This window comes from Numida meleagris, chromosome 12, assembly GCF_002078875.1.
Source record: "Numida meleagris isolate 19003 breed g44 Domestic line chromosome 12, NumMel1.0, whole genome shotgun sequence".
In the NCBI taxonomy this organism is placed as follows: Eukaryota; Metazoa; Chordata; class Aves; order Galliformes; family Numididae; genus Numida; species Numida meleagris.
The window spans coordinates 17245809-17262254 of record NC_034420.1 but is presented as its reverse complement, the minus strand read 5'-3'; the positions used below and the strand labels follow the sequence as shown (position 1 = coordinate 17262254).

Sequence of the window (16446 nt, the reverse complement as noted above, 5' to 3'; positions counted from 1 at the left end):
TCCTCTCCTCTCCTCTCCTCTCCTCTCCTCTCCTCTCCGATGGTGGGAAGTGGGGGGAAGATATTAAGTAGCACTGACTTAAAATGTATCATCTTGACCCCACTCTCACAGGGCAGCCTTTGCAACACCTACAAACAAACCATCAGTTGTTTGTCCTGCAAGACGCAAAGAGGGAGCGAGGCTTTGCTGCTGCTTGCTGGAGCTGAAGTGTTGAAGACATAAATCCATACAATGGAGGAGCATCGCATGGGAAACACTGCCTTCAGGAGAGTTGTAATGGTAGGTTAAATTCTCGTTCTAAGAGTGATAGTTGAATGAAGTACAACATAATTATGGATTACAGGTATTAAGTGGCAGAGCAGAGCAATTGCAGTTGTCTCTCAGCATACATCTCCTGTCATCCCCACGGGGCTCTGCTCCTCCTGCCAGTTCTGGGAAGATGGAGATCGTTCAAAGAGCAGCCGAAATGATTGCAGCCAGGACAGGATTTATGAGGAAAGATTGGAGAATTAAATATGTATGGGCTGGCTAAATGGTGACTTAAGGGGAAGCATAACTTTTTATGAGAGTCTGAAGGTTACAAATATAGAGGATGGAAATTACCATTCTGCATGGCACGGGCAGAATTGCTGAGAGTAATGGGACGATGCTGAGAAAAGGTAAACTTTCAAATGTCAATGATATAATTTGTTCATGTCTATGTAAAGAAAAAAAAAAAACAAATAAAAGAATCCCAAGCAACCCAAAAGCCATGTGAAAATGACAGGAAAGCTGCAGTTTTTCTGTCACCAGAGGCTTCTCACAGCAGTGCACACAGCTCTGGCGTGGCCGTGGGGAACTCGGCTTCTCACTGCTCTTGAGATGCGGATAGAAGCCAGTTCTCAGGGAGGCAGCTGGGAGCTTGGGTTGTATGTACAAGTGGCAGATGCTGAGGGGAAAATGCACAGGGCTGAAGAGCTGTCCTTGGATTGCGGTTATGGACCATGGCACCTTTCTGGGCTGCAGACTGGATGGGTTGGATTGATGGGAAAATACAGCAGATTCACTATGGTTAACTTTATTTGCTGAAGCCAATGGATGTTTCCATTGAATTCCAGGGGTTTGGGATTAAGCCTGCTCTGAAAACATCCCATATAAAATCCAGGAACTGTTAGCAATGATTTTCTCTCTCCTTCCTTAAATCACTTTTCTGTCCATCAAGGAGCCTTGCTGCAATTTTCCCATGGACCTTCCTCACGTCTCCAGGCCACGGGCGCTGCAGGGACCCCTGCCCAGTGATGCTGCCCAGAGGTGCCCAGGCGTGCCCTGGTGGCTGTGGAGGAGCATCCCTGTGCTGCCCAGCCCAGGCAGCACCCCAGCACTGGGAGAAAAGGGGAAGGGGACAGGGCGGGGTGGCAAAAAAGTATTTGCTCTCATTCCCTTGCACAGCCAATTTTTGACATAATTCTGTTGTCTTTAGAAAAATGAAACCCCAGGAAGTGATCCTGCATCTTAACAGCTTTGTCAGCAGATGACTTTTGTTCCAGTGTTCTGGGGCCATTTTTCTTGAACTGCCATTGTAACGGATGGAGAATTTTTACGTGCTCGGTGTGAGCTGCTCAGATCCAAAGCCATTCTGGAAATAGTCTGACAGCCATTTTACTGGCAAGGAAGCTATTTAAATGTGCAGCCTGTGCGGGAGATGAACCGGCTGCCCCGTGTGATGGCAAGCGGAAGCTGATGGATTCTGCTCGGGCCACCAGGTGACCTTTCTGCTTTCCATTCTAATTACTTTCCTGTCAGATGTTCAATTAGAGTGACGGGGTCCCAAATTCCCAAAGATCTCTGTTTTGTCTCAGAAGATTAAAGGGTGGCAACTATTTTCGATATGATTATCATCATTATCTCTGGGAGATTTTATACTTCAGAAGTCAAAGTCATAATAGCCTGGCTCACTGCAATTATTTGCAAATTGCCTTAATGTATTTTCCAGAAGCTCTTTCTGCACTTTGTAATTTATTTATTTGCTAAGCCAATAGCACATTAAAACGCTAAAATGTCTCTGAACCTATATGAAGCCTGTCTGATGGTAACTGGCATGGACGTTGCCAACATCCCCTTCGCCACCAGCAGCCCTCGATGCGTTTTGTTGGAATGCCTCCCGTGGGGACTCTCTTGCTCTCACTGGTAAAATACCATGACTAATTACTCCCCTTTTGCCTTTCTTTTTTTTCTTTTTGGTGATGTTGCAGTAGTTCTCCATGCTGGTGGAGATGTTAGTGAAAATACATATACAAACCAATGCAGGAAAATATCTACATTCACAAAAAATAGCCTCTCAAAACACGCCCCGTCCCTTGACGCAGGTTTCAGTGGTGGAGGTGTGGAATGGGAGCAGCAGCACTCAGGGAACCTCCAGCAGGGCTCTGCTGAATGCTTCCAATATCCTGGCTGTGTCTGTGCCCTTTCTTCTCATTTCTGATGGGGAGCGGGGAGAAAAGAGACAATGTGTCCTGTGTGTTAAATGGAAACTAACCCAAATAGCTTCTAAAATACGCTTGGCTAATTGTTCAGGAGTAATTTACAGACCGAGAGTTACATTGTAATAATTGTGAATAATGACTAAACCACGAAAAAAGGTAGATGGCTTGCAGACATTTTGTGAACAGAAAATGAGGCTAAACTCATTGAATAAATTAATTGCAATGGATTATTCCCTCGGCTTTAATCTGCTGCCTGCTGAAAGAAATCTGTGCAAACAGAAAAGCCGGTCCATAGCTCTCATTTTGAAATGTGGCTGCTTTGCACTGAATAGGAGAGAAAAGAGGCCTGAAAGGCTTTTTGCTGCGTTATAATAATGTATCATGCTTGTAACACAATTTTCACCTTCAGAGTTTTACCTGCCCTTTGGGATGGGGCAGTTTTATAATCCCATTTTATTAGCAAGAAGCAGATGGAGAGCCTGCAGGGAGGAGAGGTGATTTCTCCCAAGGCCACACATTGTCTCTTTGGCAGAATTGGAGCTGGAGCTTGGGATTTTGCAGTCCCTGGCTGATGCTTATGAAATTCTTCTGTTTGAAGGCTTCGCTTTCCTGCAGAAACACGCATACTGGGAGATGAGCAAAACAACCCTAAGCTGATTTGGGGCTTTGCCAATGAAAATTCAGAGGAAAGAAGAAATGAGAAGACAAGTCCTCCAGTCCTCCATTTTAGAAGATCAATCCTGGTAAAGAGGAATTATATATTAAGACCCAGACAGATCCTCTCAGATTTACTATCTCAGAGGACAACAGTGAAAGCAAAGTGTTTTTCTGTGAGGATTATGATTACCTGACAGGGCCTTATCGTTACCAGGAGAAATGACCCTGGTTTAGGAATGATCTGTTCGTTTATATGTAGCTGGTCCTTTTTAATAGCGCAGTCTTTTCTTGCTGCTATGAATATTAATAAAAGTAAAACTAAGGTCCATGTCTTTGCTCAGATGAAACCTGCGATTTAAAGCATACTTTGAAGAGCCTTTAGATCAATCCCTGGGTTTTATAAGCTGCTGGCAGCGATTTATGTGGACGTTAGACCAGAGCTCCTTCCACGCACTGTATGTGAGCTGTCTGTAATGCGTCAGCTCGAGGCAGCCTTCCCCTTGGCTCCGTTTGGCGTGGCCGGGTGCCTTAGCGGGGTGTCCTTGAGCTGGAAGCACCTTGTGACAGCCCGGCAGCTCAGGACAAGCTCTTTGCTATTAATGGGGCTCAGAGTGGTGTCACTATGCTCAGATTTATGCACTGTGCAAGTCATCTCTTTGAGGAAGAGTTTGCGTTGCTCCTTGTGCTGGGGCCGACGTGCCCTGGATGCTGTTATTTATAGCCGGGCACTGTGCCCCTGCCTGCTCACACAGTGGTGGGAACCAGGTCTGTGCGTCTCTCCCTGAGCTCTGGTCTGACTCGCGCTGCGTGACGCCTGGTGCTGCAGGGCTGGGGCTGGGGCTGGAGAGTTTGCTGAGCAGAGTGCACGCACCCCATCTGGTTCCACTGCATTCACTCAGTTTATCAAAACAGATTCTTCCCTTCCATTTGGTAAAGTCTAACAGAGCAGAACAAGAACCCTACACCTACACGAGCTGTGAGGCAGCTGAGATGTTCTGTCTGTTGTGGGAAGCATCCAAGGGCTGCAGCCCTCTCCCACAGGTTCTTTTCTCTGGCAGCCCCTCCAGAGAAGCCACTTTCCCATTGCGATTGCTGTTGCTGGAACAAAGAGTTACCTACGGCCTTCATGTTGTGCTAGCTTGTGCTGCTGCTGCTGTTGGCTTGTTCAGCGCGTCCCTCTGTGCACCCCTCAGCTCCCATTCTTTGCAAAGTTCCTTTCCTCCCAGGGCTGAAGTTCCAGAGCTGCCTTCCGAGCACCCCCTGCCCGCTGCTGTGCGGCTGCTCCAGGCCCAGCTCTGCACCCATGCGGGGGCTTGGTCCCTGCTGATTTCTTACCAAGAAAGCCTCCTGGTTTCCTTCTGCTGCTTCAAACGCTCATTGAGAGTCAAACTTTCAGCATGAAATGACACCGACAGAAAGAAACAAAAGTACATGTCTTTTCCTGACGTGCCTGAAACCGTAAAGTGATTTGTATACAAATGAAAATCAAGATTAATCAAAATCTCTTCCTGCACATTCAGGAGGGTGAAACCTCCAGCAGCAGTGGCAGAAGCGCTTTGCACTGAGTTCTGCAGAACAATGTCAGTCTTATTTTTTATACAATGCAGTTCACTCTAAGTTACATTTTCTTCCTTTAATTTATTTGCATGAAAAAGATGGCATGGCATAAATCATCCTGTGTAGGTGGCTGGGTTATTTGCATTTCAGAGGTTGTTTTTAACTTTATATCAGGAAGGAATTTGCCATTGAGAGGCTTCGGGAGGTGTTCACTTTTCGTGGCTGGTGATTCTCAGAAGGTGGTGAGCAGTGTTTTCGCTGCTTGGGACAAACCCCCGAAGTCTGTGTCTTTCTTAAAAAAAAACAGCAGCAACAACAACAACAAAACAAGAAACCAAACTACTCACCTACAATAAAGGTCAGGACCAGTGTGGGCTCTGCAGGCGGCTCCCTGGGGCGTGGGACATCTGGGACTGGCCCTGTGACCCAGCAGTGCCCCGTGGTGTGCCTGGTGCTGCTCCTCCTCGTGGATGGGCCTGGGGCTCTGCAAGGCTGTAGTGAGGCTGTGCACGGCTGTTTCCTGCTAAGGAAGAATAATGAGAACCTCTATCTTAGATTCAATACAGCATGGAGCACACAGAGACCAAACCAGCAGAGTCAAATGCAGTTTATTAGTGATGAGCTGAGGGTGCTCATGAAAGAGCCCTTTAGGTGTCTGACATGTTAAATGCGTTATATTTCCCTTCAGGAAGGGAGCGCTCGGAGGGATGATGTTGATGAACTGAGCTGATTAACTCTGCGTGGCTGTGCTGAGAGTGGCATGGACAAAAGGTTCATGGTGGACTGGGGATGGAAGGGAGGAGCAGCCCCCGCCTGCAGGCAGGACGGTGCTCACAGCTCCTTACAGCTATGGGGAAATTGATCGCTGCTTCATTATCCTCCTTGCTGATTCATCTGGCCATCAGCCTTCCAGCAGTTTCTTACTGCTGCTCTCAGCTTACTGTCTATTAGAATGGATCTGTGGTCAAGTGGTCCTTAATGATACACAAACATCCTAATACCTTGCAAATTGAATCCCGGAGCTGTCTGGGACTGCCTCTAAGTGCCTAGCGTGGGAAAGCACTTCCTGAGCCCGGGTGCCAGCAGAACTGCTTCAGCATGGGGGTAGATGTAATGGGAGCGTTATCGTTCTCTGTCTTCACAGAGAACTGCTCCTTTCCAGTTCTCCTCTTGAGACGGCTCCCTTAGCATGAGAGGCAGCGCATGCAGCTTTCACCAAGTGGGACTCTGACCTGCTTCTGCTTGAGTAACGAGTCCTGTGCTTGTTGTTTTATCTACAGCTCCTTTTCTTTCTGCGTGGGCCCTCCAGCTCCTCCAGGAGCATTTACTGCATCGCTGCAGCGTCTGTGCTCATGTCCTGCATACAGGCACGTGGAGAATGGTATGGCACATCCTATAAATGGCTGTCCATGTCTGTTCTGTCATATCCTTATAATTTATTGGTTACCTTAGGGTATTCATAGAGATGCAGGCATTATTTTCCTATTGTTGCAACTTTTTGTTTTGGTAGAATTAGTATTCGCTGTGTTGATGTGCTCTCTTTTGCCCAGGGCTATTGCACTTTGGTCTTTGATCTGCTCAGATCTTGCAAGCTGAGTGGGCTGGAAGTCGGACAGTGTTTGGGTAAGAGATACACAGGAATTCCATGATGCTGAGAGGAATTGCTTGGGACGGAAGATGGCAGTTTCTGCTTGGAGTCAGTGCTGAACGAGTACCCTGGTGCAGGGGGTGTGGAATGCTGCAGGCTCCAGCTGCAGAGGAGGTGCAAAACACATCCTACGAACCTCGGAGTGAATGTCTCGGCCAAGATCGAATGTATGTAATCAGTTCTGCATTCAAAAATTTCAGAGAACATATTGTTACTTTTCACTCTCTCCTCTAACCCAGTGCTGGGGATCTCAGTGCAGAGCAGTGGTGGTTCTGAGGAGGGTGGAGGTGTGTCCATGCAGATGCACACAGGTGCCAGCTTTCCTCGCCGTGTGCCTGGTGCCCGCTGCAGCATGCCGGAACGAAGCAGGAGCCATGGAAGCATTTGGCTGCTGGAGATCTGTGAGCTCTGCCTGAACAGGGCGCAGGCTGGTGCAGTGTGCTGCACCGTGCCCTCCCATGGGGATGCAGTGCTCAGTGCTGGGTCTGCGGCTGCTGCTGGGACGGAGCTGGGGGCTCTGGTGCTGCACGGGAACGTTCTGCACTGGGAGATTTCCCTGCATTGATGTGGAAAACAATGGTGAAAAACTGGCCATCAATTTCAGAGCATTGTGGGACTCCGATAGCAGTGTTCTCCAACTGCTCTCATTTGCCATTAGTGAGCGACCCCTTAATCACACTGACAAGTAATCGCTCACACGAGGGATCCTATTGACACCGGTTGGGCTGGAGCTGCATCGCTGTAATTTAGCAAATAACTACTCGGTTGTTTAGAATATAAATGCTTCTAATTTATGTAGGAATGGAAGGCATTTCCACCTCATTCATTAAAGAAAACATGATGTGAATTGTCACTTACTTAACACATCCAGGAAGAGGCAGTTTTTAAGCAGCATAATGCAATAAATAGAATGCATCTTTTTCTAGCAGTGGTAATGTGAGTTTCCCAGCTCATGTCTCCTGTGTTTTTCTGTTGCTTAGAGGGTAAACCTGGGCTGAACCGAACACTGGCTTTTTTCCAGGTAAGCCACCATCAGCGGCGAAGTCCATTTGTTTTGAATGCTTTTCTTTGGTGGTGGTGGGTGGCTCCATCCCGCAGAGCTGCCTGTGTTTGCACAGCTCATGTGAGCTAGGAGAAAAGAGAAGTTCTGCCAGAGCCTTGCTGGGATGATGCTCGGGTTACTCACAGAGTGTAATAAGGGCTGTAATAACCCATTGTATTTGCTGTAGACTGAGGTATGACTCTGCTTGTTTGGAAGCCACTGAAGCCCACGGTCCTGCTGAATTCCAGCTTGGAACCTGGCTCCCCAGCCCTGGACAGCCCTGCAGTTCCCACCGGTGGCACATCGCCTCCAGCACCTTTTCCCAAGCAGGGATGCCCTGCTCAGCTCAGTGCTGGAACTCTCTTTTTGTCTCTTCTCCCTTTCTTCTTATTGTTAAGTAAACAGCAAGAGCATTCCTAATTGGAAAAGAGAAGCTTCAAAGAAGAGATTATTTCTTATTCAGTACATTCTCCCACACTTGGGATATCGATGCACTTTTTTTGGTAAATCCCCCCCTTTTTTAGGAAAAATGGTGTTCCAGCTGCTATTCGTGCGCAATCTCCTGAGCAGCAAGGGGAAATGGCTTAAAAAGAAATCTCTGGAGTAACACAGGGAGAAAAACAAACTGTAACTCCTGACAGATTGATGGCGCCTTCCTTCATCTAAATCTTTATAGATTAGCATGTCTCTTCTTTCACAGATATGTTTGTTTGCACTATATCATCTCACCTAATCTGTACGGGAAGTGTATTTATCCTAGAGCAGTGGGGCATTTGTACTGCTTGCTTGTCACCAAGAATAATGGAGAGGATAGGTAAGATAATTTCAACCACATTAAGGGCTGAGAGTGACTATGTGTATTTTGATAATGGGATGCTAGGAGTGAATAAGCTGAAATGCTTTAGTTATGTATTTTGCTAATAATAGACATTTTGTTATGTTTTTTTTTTCCTGTGTTTCCTCTGTTCCACTGCTGAGCGGGAGCAGGAGGCCGCTTGAGGACTGGGTGACACCAAGGGCTGGCTGGTCACCCCAGGTTGGGCTGAGCTGGGGAGGGAGGGGTGAGCGCATGGGACCTCCAGGCAGGACTGGGTCAGAGCTGCCGGGTTGCTGGCTCCCCCAGAGCCCCCTCTTGTAAATGGAAGAGAGCTCTGAGCAAGGGGAGACATCGCTGGGCACACCAGCACCAGGGATGAGGCAACGTCTGCAGTCACAAAGGTGACAGTTAAATGGGGATTTATTTCTATTTTCTTTCTCATGTTTTTCTGATGAAGCAGACGATCTCCAGAAGCCGCCTCCTGCCTTCGTTTGGTGACCAGCCCTTCTGCAGGTGAGGTGACATTATCACCTGCTGTTTGGTATTCAGGTGTGGAAGGAGCCCTCCCGCAGTCCTGCTGCTCTGCCAGGTGTCCCTGTTCTCTGCTCGTCTGATTCTCCCTTTTTCAGCAACTCTTTGTTACCGCCTCTCCTACCTTTCATCTACTGATTTCACAGCACTTCCACAATTGTCAGGAGTGATTTGAATTCTGATCCTGCCCTCAGAAGTGCCTGCAACCCTTCCAGCTGCAATCATCACGACTTGTATCCGTGTCATCTGTGCTGCAGCATCGGAGCCTGTGCAGGAGCGCCCGGGAGCCCTGTTCAGCCGTCCTTCAGCCTCACAGGGGACACTCAGAACACTTCGGTGATTTTCAATGTGTTCATACCCAATTTATGTTAATTTTATTTAGACTTTGCTTCTTCAGCTTTACTTGTGAGCCTGCATTAGGGAATTGTGCACGGCACCTTGCTCAGGCACTGCGCCGTGCCTCCTATCTCCTCAGCAATGAACTCATTTCCCCCTCCCCGCCATGGCCTCCCCTTCCCTGCCCAAATCCTCCTGAGGTTTGATTTCTGTTATTATTTATTTCTTCTTGAGAAAAGTATAAACTCATCTTGGCTACGCCTCTCGGGCCTCCGCCTAATCTTCGAGGTGATGACAACTTGATGGATGAATAATAGATTTCGGTACCTTTGCAGCTGTCTAGGGGAGCTGTGATTTCTAAATGCATCCCTTAAGATAGGAGCGGCATTCGTCCTTCTCCAGGATTTTGTGTTTAATCCACTCTGTTGTCTTTTCATTACTGAAACCCTTTTCCATTGTAATATACAACACAAATATTCAGTAACTGGCCATTTACATTGTGTGAAGTATGGACCCAAAGTTTTAGGTGTTGCAGAAATTCTATAAGTGATATTCCTGGTTTGAGAAAACTTAAATATTTAGCAGTCAAGGTGGACAGCTGAAAGCATTGAAAACAAACACAGAAGGAAAGTAATGGAGTGGTTGAGGCACAGATCAGTGGAAAACGGAGGTTAAAAATCACTCTTGGATTTATTCCCCAGAATAAAACTTCACCCTTGCTCCAGTGGCATTTTTTGATGGAGTATGGAAGGTACTGGAAAATAAAACTGGTCCCTTGAAGACATTTCCAATCGAAGAGTAACATGAAATATGATTTTATCCTGTTAAAGATGGGGATTTTTAAAGTGCATAATACTCCAAATTCTCTAACTTTCTGTTATTCTATGCTATCCTTCCAATGTGGAAAGTCGGTATTGATATACTTGACGCATAATGTTAGCAAAAAAAAGTATTTGGAGAAAGCTGAATTTCATCTTCTTCCTTTCATCTTCTTCCACTACAGAATCACAGAATCCTTAGAGTTGGAAGGGGCCTCTGAGGGCCACCTAGTCTGACTGCCCTGCAATGTACAGGCGCACCGCAGCTCTGTCAGGCTGCCCAGGGCCTGGTCCAGCCCAGCCTTGAAAGTCTCCAGAGATGGGGCATCAACCAATGTGAATACAAACAGAAAGTGGTTACCAATTACTTCCCATTGATAGAAGGCATTATTTGTCCATTTATTTTACTGGAGTGTTTGCTGAAATTGAATTTCTTGATTAATGATCTTCAGGAGGCGAAGCTGAAAAGATCTGCTTGGGTAACCACAAGGAAACTGTGACAGGATGTGGTGGGTTCTGTGCAGCACCGACCCCAAACCGCTGGTCAGAAATTATCACTGAAGAAATTCTGCTGGAAATGCAGGCAGCCCCAGGCTGCACGTAGGAATTCAGCTTTCCTGAACCTTTCTGCAGAGGAGGGGGGGGTGGAGGCAAACAACCACAGCCTGCTTACCGGGCTCACCCAGGCATGCACACTCGCCTCTCTTCCCAAATCTGCCTTGTTTGTGGCATTCCAGGGTCTATAACTGTCACTGCTGAGGCTGCCTCTCTCGTGCTTCTCTGCCATTCTCCCTAGTTCTTTACTTCCTGCTCCTCTTGTTCTTCACCCTACAGGTTATAACTCTGCCCTGCGCTGCTGCTGCCCCACTCTCGTCCTGTGAGCTGCCTTTACTTGCACCTACACGCAGCTGCCAGGCTGCCTCTTCCCCGTTACCCCAGAGCAGTTCTGCCTGTAGGCCCGTGCCATCCTGATCAGACATTTCCCTGCTTCAGCAGGTTCTCTACATTACAAGCCTTTTCAAGGGTGCCGTGACACCTTATGCATCGTATGGACTGTTTGCTGTGCACAGATCGCAGTGAAGCCATCTTTCAGCTTGCTGGGGGCTTTTCCTTGAGCTCACACATGTCATATCACTAACGAGGCCTTGGGGCGGCTCGCAGCCACCACCTCACTCCTTCTCTTTTCCTCGTTTCAACCCTTTTAGGATTACCGGTGTTACAAGGCCATAGCAAACCAAATCTTATCTGCGCTGGAGAATTCATTGAAAATGAATGTATTTTTGTGCAGGAAAGTGAACGCTATGCAAGTAGATGAACTGCTTGTGTTTCGCATAGCATCTGATAAACATCTGCCTCATAGGTGCATGGCTTAATGGGAAAACCAACTGCTAGTTGCACACAGACTTGCTTAATGTGCCTCGAGTCCATTTTAACCTCCCCGCAAGAAAACAGAGCTCACCTCCGTACTTAGCTCATTCCTACCCCTGATAAATCCAACTCAAAAATCTAATTTGCTGCTGAAAAAACCTTAGCCTGAAAAAGGAGATTAGTCCTGTTAAGAAGTTTGTGGAAAATTGTTCACCACAACCTGGGCAGCGAAGTCCTTTGGGGTCCTCCCCGTGACTTGAGTGGGAGTTCAGGCAAACCTTCTGCCACAAAAATAGCCTGAATCAATACTTCGATTCATCCTAGGGAATGGAAAGTGTGATAATGTGCTAAATGCTACTTTGGCTTCTGATATACTTTTTACATTATAAGAACTGATGAAGCATTTAATGGGAGAAAAGAGAAAAAACAACGAATCAGGGAGTGTTCCCCTAGGCTGCTGAGTACGTGTGGTGTGATAAATAAAATACCATTATTAATCTCAGCTGGGGGCAAATGACGGATTCACAGTAGAAAGAATAAAAGCCCATGCAAACAAACCACAACCACTTGGAAAAACATCTCCGACATAAAAGCAAAAATCACGGATGTTACATGAATCTTTGTGGCTAATGGTCCCAAATACGGCCAAGCGTTGAGCAAAGTTTTGAATGCAATTACTTCTCTTCTTTCCTCTTCCTCGGGTGGCTCTCAGCCAGGTGCGATGTTCCCCATTCCCAGCTCATTTGCTGCACCACTGCTCCCCTCTGCACAGCCCCCAGCCCCTCCCTCGCATCCTGCTGTGTTCACAGTGCAGGTGCAGAAGCCAGGGCTGCACACTGCCTTCCTGCAGGGACAGAGGTGACGGAGGTCCCCCCTGCCCCTGGGAGCTGTGGGACTATCCCTGGTGAGGCCCTGCCCTGTGCTGTATGTCTCTAGAGAGCAGCATCTTGGGGAGGCCATCCAGAAGAGGTGCTTATGCGATGCTGTGGTCAGATTGGGCTGAGCATGTATAATTAATTTCATCTTAAATCAATGTAGAGCATAAATAATGAAGCACCTCTTAATGGCCCTTGGGCTGGGCAGGGGTTGAGGCAGATAGCGCAGCACGTGGAATGGAAGGAGCAGCTCCCCTCGTGTCAGCTCCTTGCAGGGCAGGACTAAGTCAGCCCCACTACTGGCAACTGCTCACACTGCTCTCAGATCCCTGAAGTTAACTTCCCCCCCGGTTTAACTTACGCCGGTGTTTCAAAAGCAGCCTCCTCTTCAGAAAGAGCACCTAATTTCTGCATTACTTTTAACTTTAATAAAAGAAGGTGCTGCAAAGAGCAATAGCTGGGGATGGAAGTTACACTTCCACTGACTCGGGGATGAACTGCTGCAAAGAGAAACCCCCGGGAGCTGAGGGCTCCCTGTCTGCCTGCAGCCCTCTGGCTGGAGCTCTGGCTGCTGCTGGGAAGGCGCTGGGTAAGCTCTTCCCTCATTCCTGTTCAGATATTACCTCATATTTCTGATCTGAATTTCACATGCTGTCTTCTGGGAACTGTGATACCTTTCTGCTCCGGAAAGACGCCATTACAATGATGTGTTTGCTGCTACCATTGCTCTCCTGCACCGAGTGCCACGTTTCCTAATTCCTGAGATGAAATGGGGAGGTTTAGCACAATTGCATCCGTTAAAACCAACCACCGCTGTGATGGCAAAGCCCTTCGCAATACCCCAGATCTGTAATTCGCACATGAATCCCGATCAGTTTTCTGTAGCTCGTGGATGAGAATGAAACGGAGATGGCTTGTTCAGCAAAGCGCCTGGCAGCCCGGTGCCCATCCATGGGGTGCTCCTCGCCGTGCTCCGGCCCACCCCACTCACCTGGGGCTGCACACATGGGTGTGATCCCCTGCAGGATGTTATACCACAGCAGAAAATTCTGTGCTCTGAACAGCCAGAATCCCACGTCAGAGTGTTGTTAAGCAAATACAGCAGTTTTCTGATGGTCAGATTTACAAGGTGGATGGAGGCTGGCTGCGGGGGGAGCTGAGCTGTGTGAGCTGCCGGCTCGGTGCTGCTGCTCCTGCTGGCCCTCGATTCTCTCTCCTGTTTTCCTTGCACGCAGGCAGCCTTCTCTGTAACGAATGGCCCTGTGCCCACCATCGCTTCGTTGCAGCATCAGGAAAAAAACAGATAGATGTTGCCATTTACCTGGGTAAGATAAATAGTGACTGGGTGGTGGGTTTCTTGCCTGAAGATGGATGGAGCAATAGAAGCCATTCTCCCTTGCACTTCTCTTTTCAGGTGGCTGAGAAGCAATTTCAAGCAATGGAAGTTTGGGCCCAGTAGCGTTCATCATGTCGGCTCCAGGAGAGAAATTAGTCACAGCGTAAGTAAATAATGGAGAAGATGCAGAAGGCAGAGTGAGGCAGCATTTTTCTCCACCTTTCGATTGCTATGTTGCAGAAGGCATTGCCACGGAGAAGAGCAATCTGCAGCATTGTTGCTTTCCTCTGCAAAAAGATGGCTGTGGTGTTGGGCAGGTCAATGTCTGGGAATGCCTCCTGGTTTTACAGCCAGGATGCCCTCTGATTTTATAAACAAATCTTTTAGCAGCTTTCAGGGCTTTCCCACAGCTCTGCTGAAGTTGTTGTTTGCAGTCCTGCCTCCTGGTTTCCTATGGACTGGGCAGTGCAGAAGTGCAGAAGTGGAAGCAGCGGCACATACAGACTGCAGGACGGTGAGGCTGCGAGTTTGGAATTCTATTTCTACTCCTGTTTTTCAGGTTGAAAGGATGGAAGTGCACCATGTAAGTATTCAAGGTCTGGGGACTCCTCTGAGTCAGCCCGTTGTAAACCTAAAATTAATTCCTTAACCCTGTGCGTGGCTTCTGCTGAGGGACCGCTGCCCCTCTGCCCAGCGCTGTGTCTGGAATTCCCTGTGCTCTTTTGGGGTAAGAGTGAATGGCTCTTAATATTTATGAGTAGTTCTTCCACATGTGCTGTTTGCCCATACTGATGGAAGGAATGTTCTCTGCTTATTGTAACTGCTGGCTGCACAGATTGCATAGGATGAAAGAGCAAAACAGCACAGAAGTGCTGGGGGTTTCACTGGGAGGAGCCTGAATCCCATACTCAGAGTTCTGCAGGTGCAGCTCCCAGCTATCTGTCACCTCATCACAGATGCACTGTGCAACGATTTCTGGTCTGCGCTCAGACCGGAATGGAGCCTTGTGCCTGCCCGTGCCACAATTTCCCTTCCATCTCAAGGCCACGGGAAAATTACATCAGCTGCTCCTTCCCCTTCATGTTCATTCATCATTTCCATATGGTAACTGTGCCGCGGTGCCATGTGCTGTGCAGCTCAGCCGCGCTGGGAGCTGCCAACATTAGAATCAATTTTTGCTCTGAACCAGCAATGAGGAGCTGCTTCCTATCACGCTGCAAGGAAATGAGCACTGGCTTGAAAGCAGTTGGTTCTGTATTCCCATTCCTCATATCTCCTTGGGATCTCAGAAGGTTTTTTGATCATATTGGACTGGAAGTATGAGCTTTTGATGATTCTCTTTGAATACCGTTTGGGGGTTACTTTTCTATGTATAGCCAATAGCATCTTTTATGAGGTCACAGAAACATGTTTCTGTAAATTGACTTTTTTTCATTTCTACCACAACTGAGCCTGAACGTGAAGAGCTGTGTGACAATTGCAGAGGTGGAATGGTGAAGTCTGGCGCAGACCTGACTTTTTAGTTTTCCTGTTGTGTGTCACGAGTCAGCCTAACTAACGTGCAGGTGTCTGGGTCTGTGGCTGGTGGCTGCCCTGGTGATGCCAAAGAGCTCGGTCCCACAGTTAATAAAGACCCAGACATGGGTCGATGGAGCTCTGCTGTCCCCTCTGATAAACAGATCCCTGGGAGCGCAGCACGCTCCTCCTGCTGAGACAGAAAGTGGTTGTGACAGAAAGCTCTTGTGACCCTGAGACATGACAGTTAGGGAGGTTTCTCAGTTAATGAGATTTTTCTCAGCTAACAGCCTGCCTGCTGAGCAGCCGGACCCAGCCCGCCCCTCGCACACTGGTGGCAGTGTCCCTGCCAGGAGGGGACATCGGGTGTGGGTCTCAGATCTGCACGGTGCGGCACCAGCTCCACTGCCAGGGACGTGCGTGGTCCTCTCCCAGGTGTGAAGGGGTGGGGGGAGCAGCTCCCCACCAACAACTGCCTACATACAGAAATCCATCCAAACGGGCCTTGGGCGTGATTTGTTGGGTTCATGCTTCAGAGACCCTGCAGTAACTAAAACTGTACCTATGGAAATAACTCACTTCAGAGAGCCGAATGCTTCTTGGCTACAGGACAAGCGAGTGCCCAGCTGCAGCTGGTCCCTGTGGGCCAGGGCAGTAGTGCCCAAAGGTCTGTGTGCCTCAGCAGCCATGGCGGCAGCAGGTGGGGGTGTGCGAGCCCCCATCACTGGGATGTGTGTGGTCTGGGCTGGGAGCATCTCAGGACAGCTGCCCAAGGGCCGGGCTGGGGGTGTCGCTCCCAGCTCCAGAGCCCGGTGCTGGCTGGGGGCTTATGGGGGGAGCAGTGCCAGTGCTGGGCCGGTTCGTGCTTCTCACCGCTGCCAACAAGCCCGCTTCCCCACATCACGCAGCGCTGGGATCCCAGCTCTGTGCTCGCAGCCAGAATCCCACTGCAGGAGAGGGCACTGTCTGACGCCAAGAACGCGATTGGCAGTGCCGAGGCGGCGGCTTTCCAAACCAGAAGGTTTCTGATGCTGTCATGTGGGAGCTCAGCTCTCCCCCAGCCCTCACTGCTGTCTGTTCCTCTGGAGCGCTCTGGAGGCTGTGCCCGCGGGAGGGATTGCACTCACAGATCAGATGCCACAGCACAGACAGGAGGATGCTCTGCAAAACACAGAGAAGCAGAGGCAGAAGATGTAGGGGAAAAAGAAAGAAATTTGAATTTGTTACTGGGAGGAGTGAAATAAACATGGGAACATTTCCCAGGAGCAGAGCTTGTTATGGTATATCTGTAAAACGGCAGAGGGTCACATGGATGGTATTTGCAGAAACATGTCACTCAGCCAGGAGCTGCGGAGCTGCTGCTCCGTGCCAGCTGGATGGAGCACACCAGAGCAATTCGCCCCACTTCCAGCGTGTCATGGTAAAAGAAAAGGATTATTGCAGCTACAGCATTTAAGTACAGTTATTTAATAAAGGGAATTATG

At 48.6% G+C, this 16446-nt stretch overlaps 1 long non-coding RNA gene across 1 annotated transcript in view; it reads left to right on the top strand.

Annotated features, from left to right (window-relative positions):
• Positions 1 to 16227, top strand: part of LOC110405390 — a 40198-nt gene extending 23971 nt beyond the window's left edge. The window contains exons 7-15 of the long non-coding RNA XR_002442857.1: positions 112 to 279; positions 1460 to 3205; positions 5957 to 6057; positions 6227 to 6491; positions 7305 to 7345; positions 8067 to 8180; positions 8641 to 8696; positions 8861 to 13436; positions 13526 to 16227. This is a non-coding gene — a long non-coding RNA (uncharacterized LOC110405390). The remainder of the gene's footprint in view (positions 1 to 111; positions 280 to 1459; positions 3206 to 5956; positions 6058 to 6226; positions 6492 to 7304; positions 7346 to 8066; positions 8181 to 8640; positions 8697 to 8860; positions 13437 to 13525) is intronic.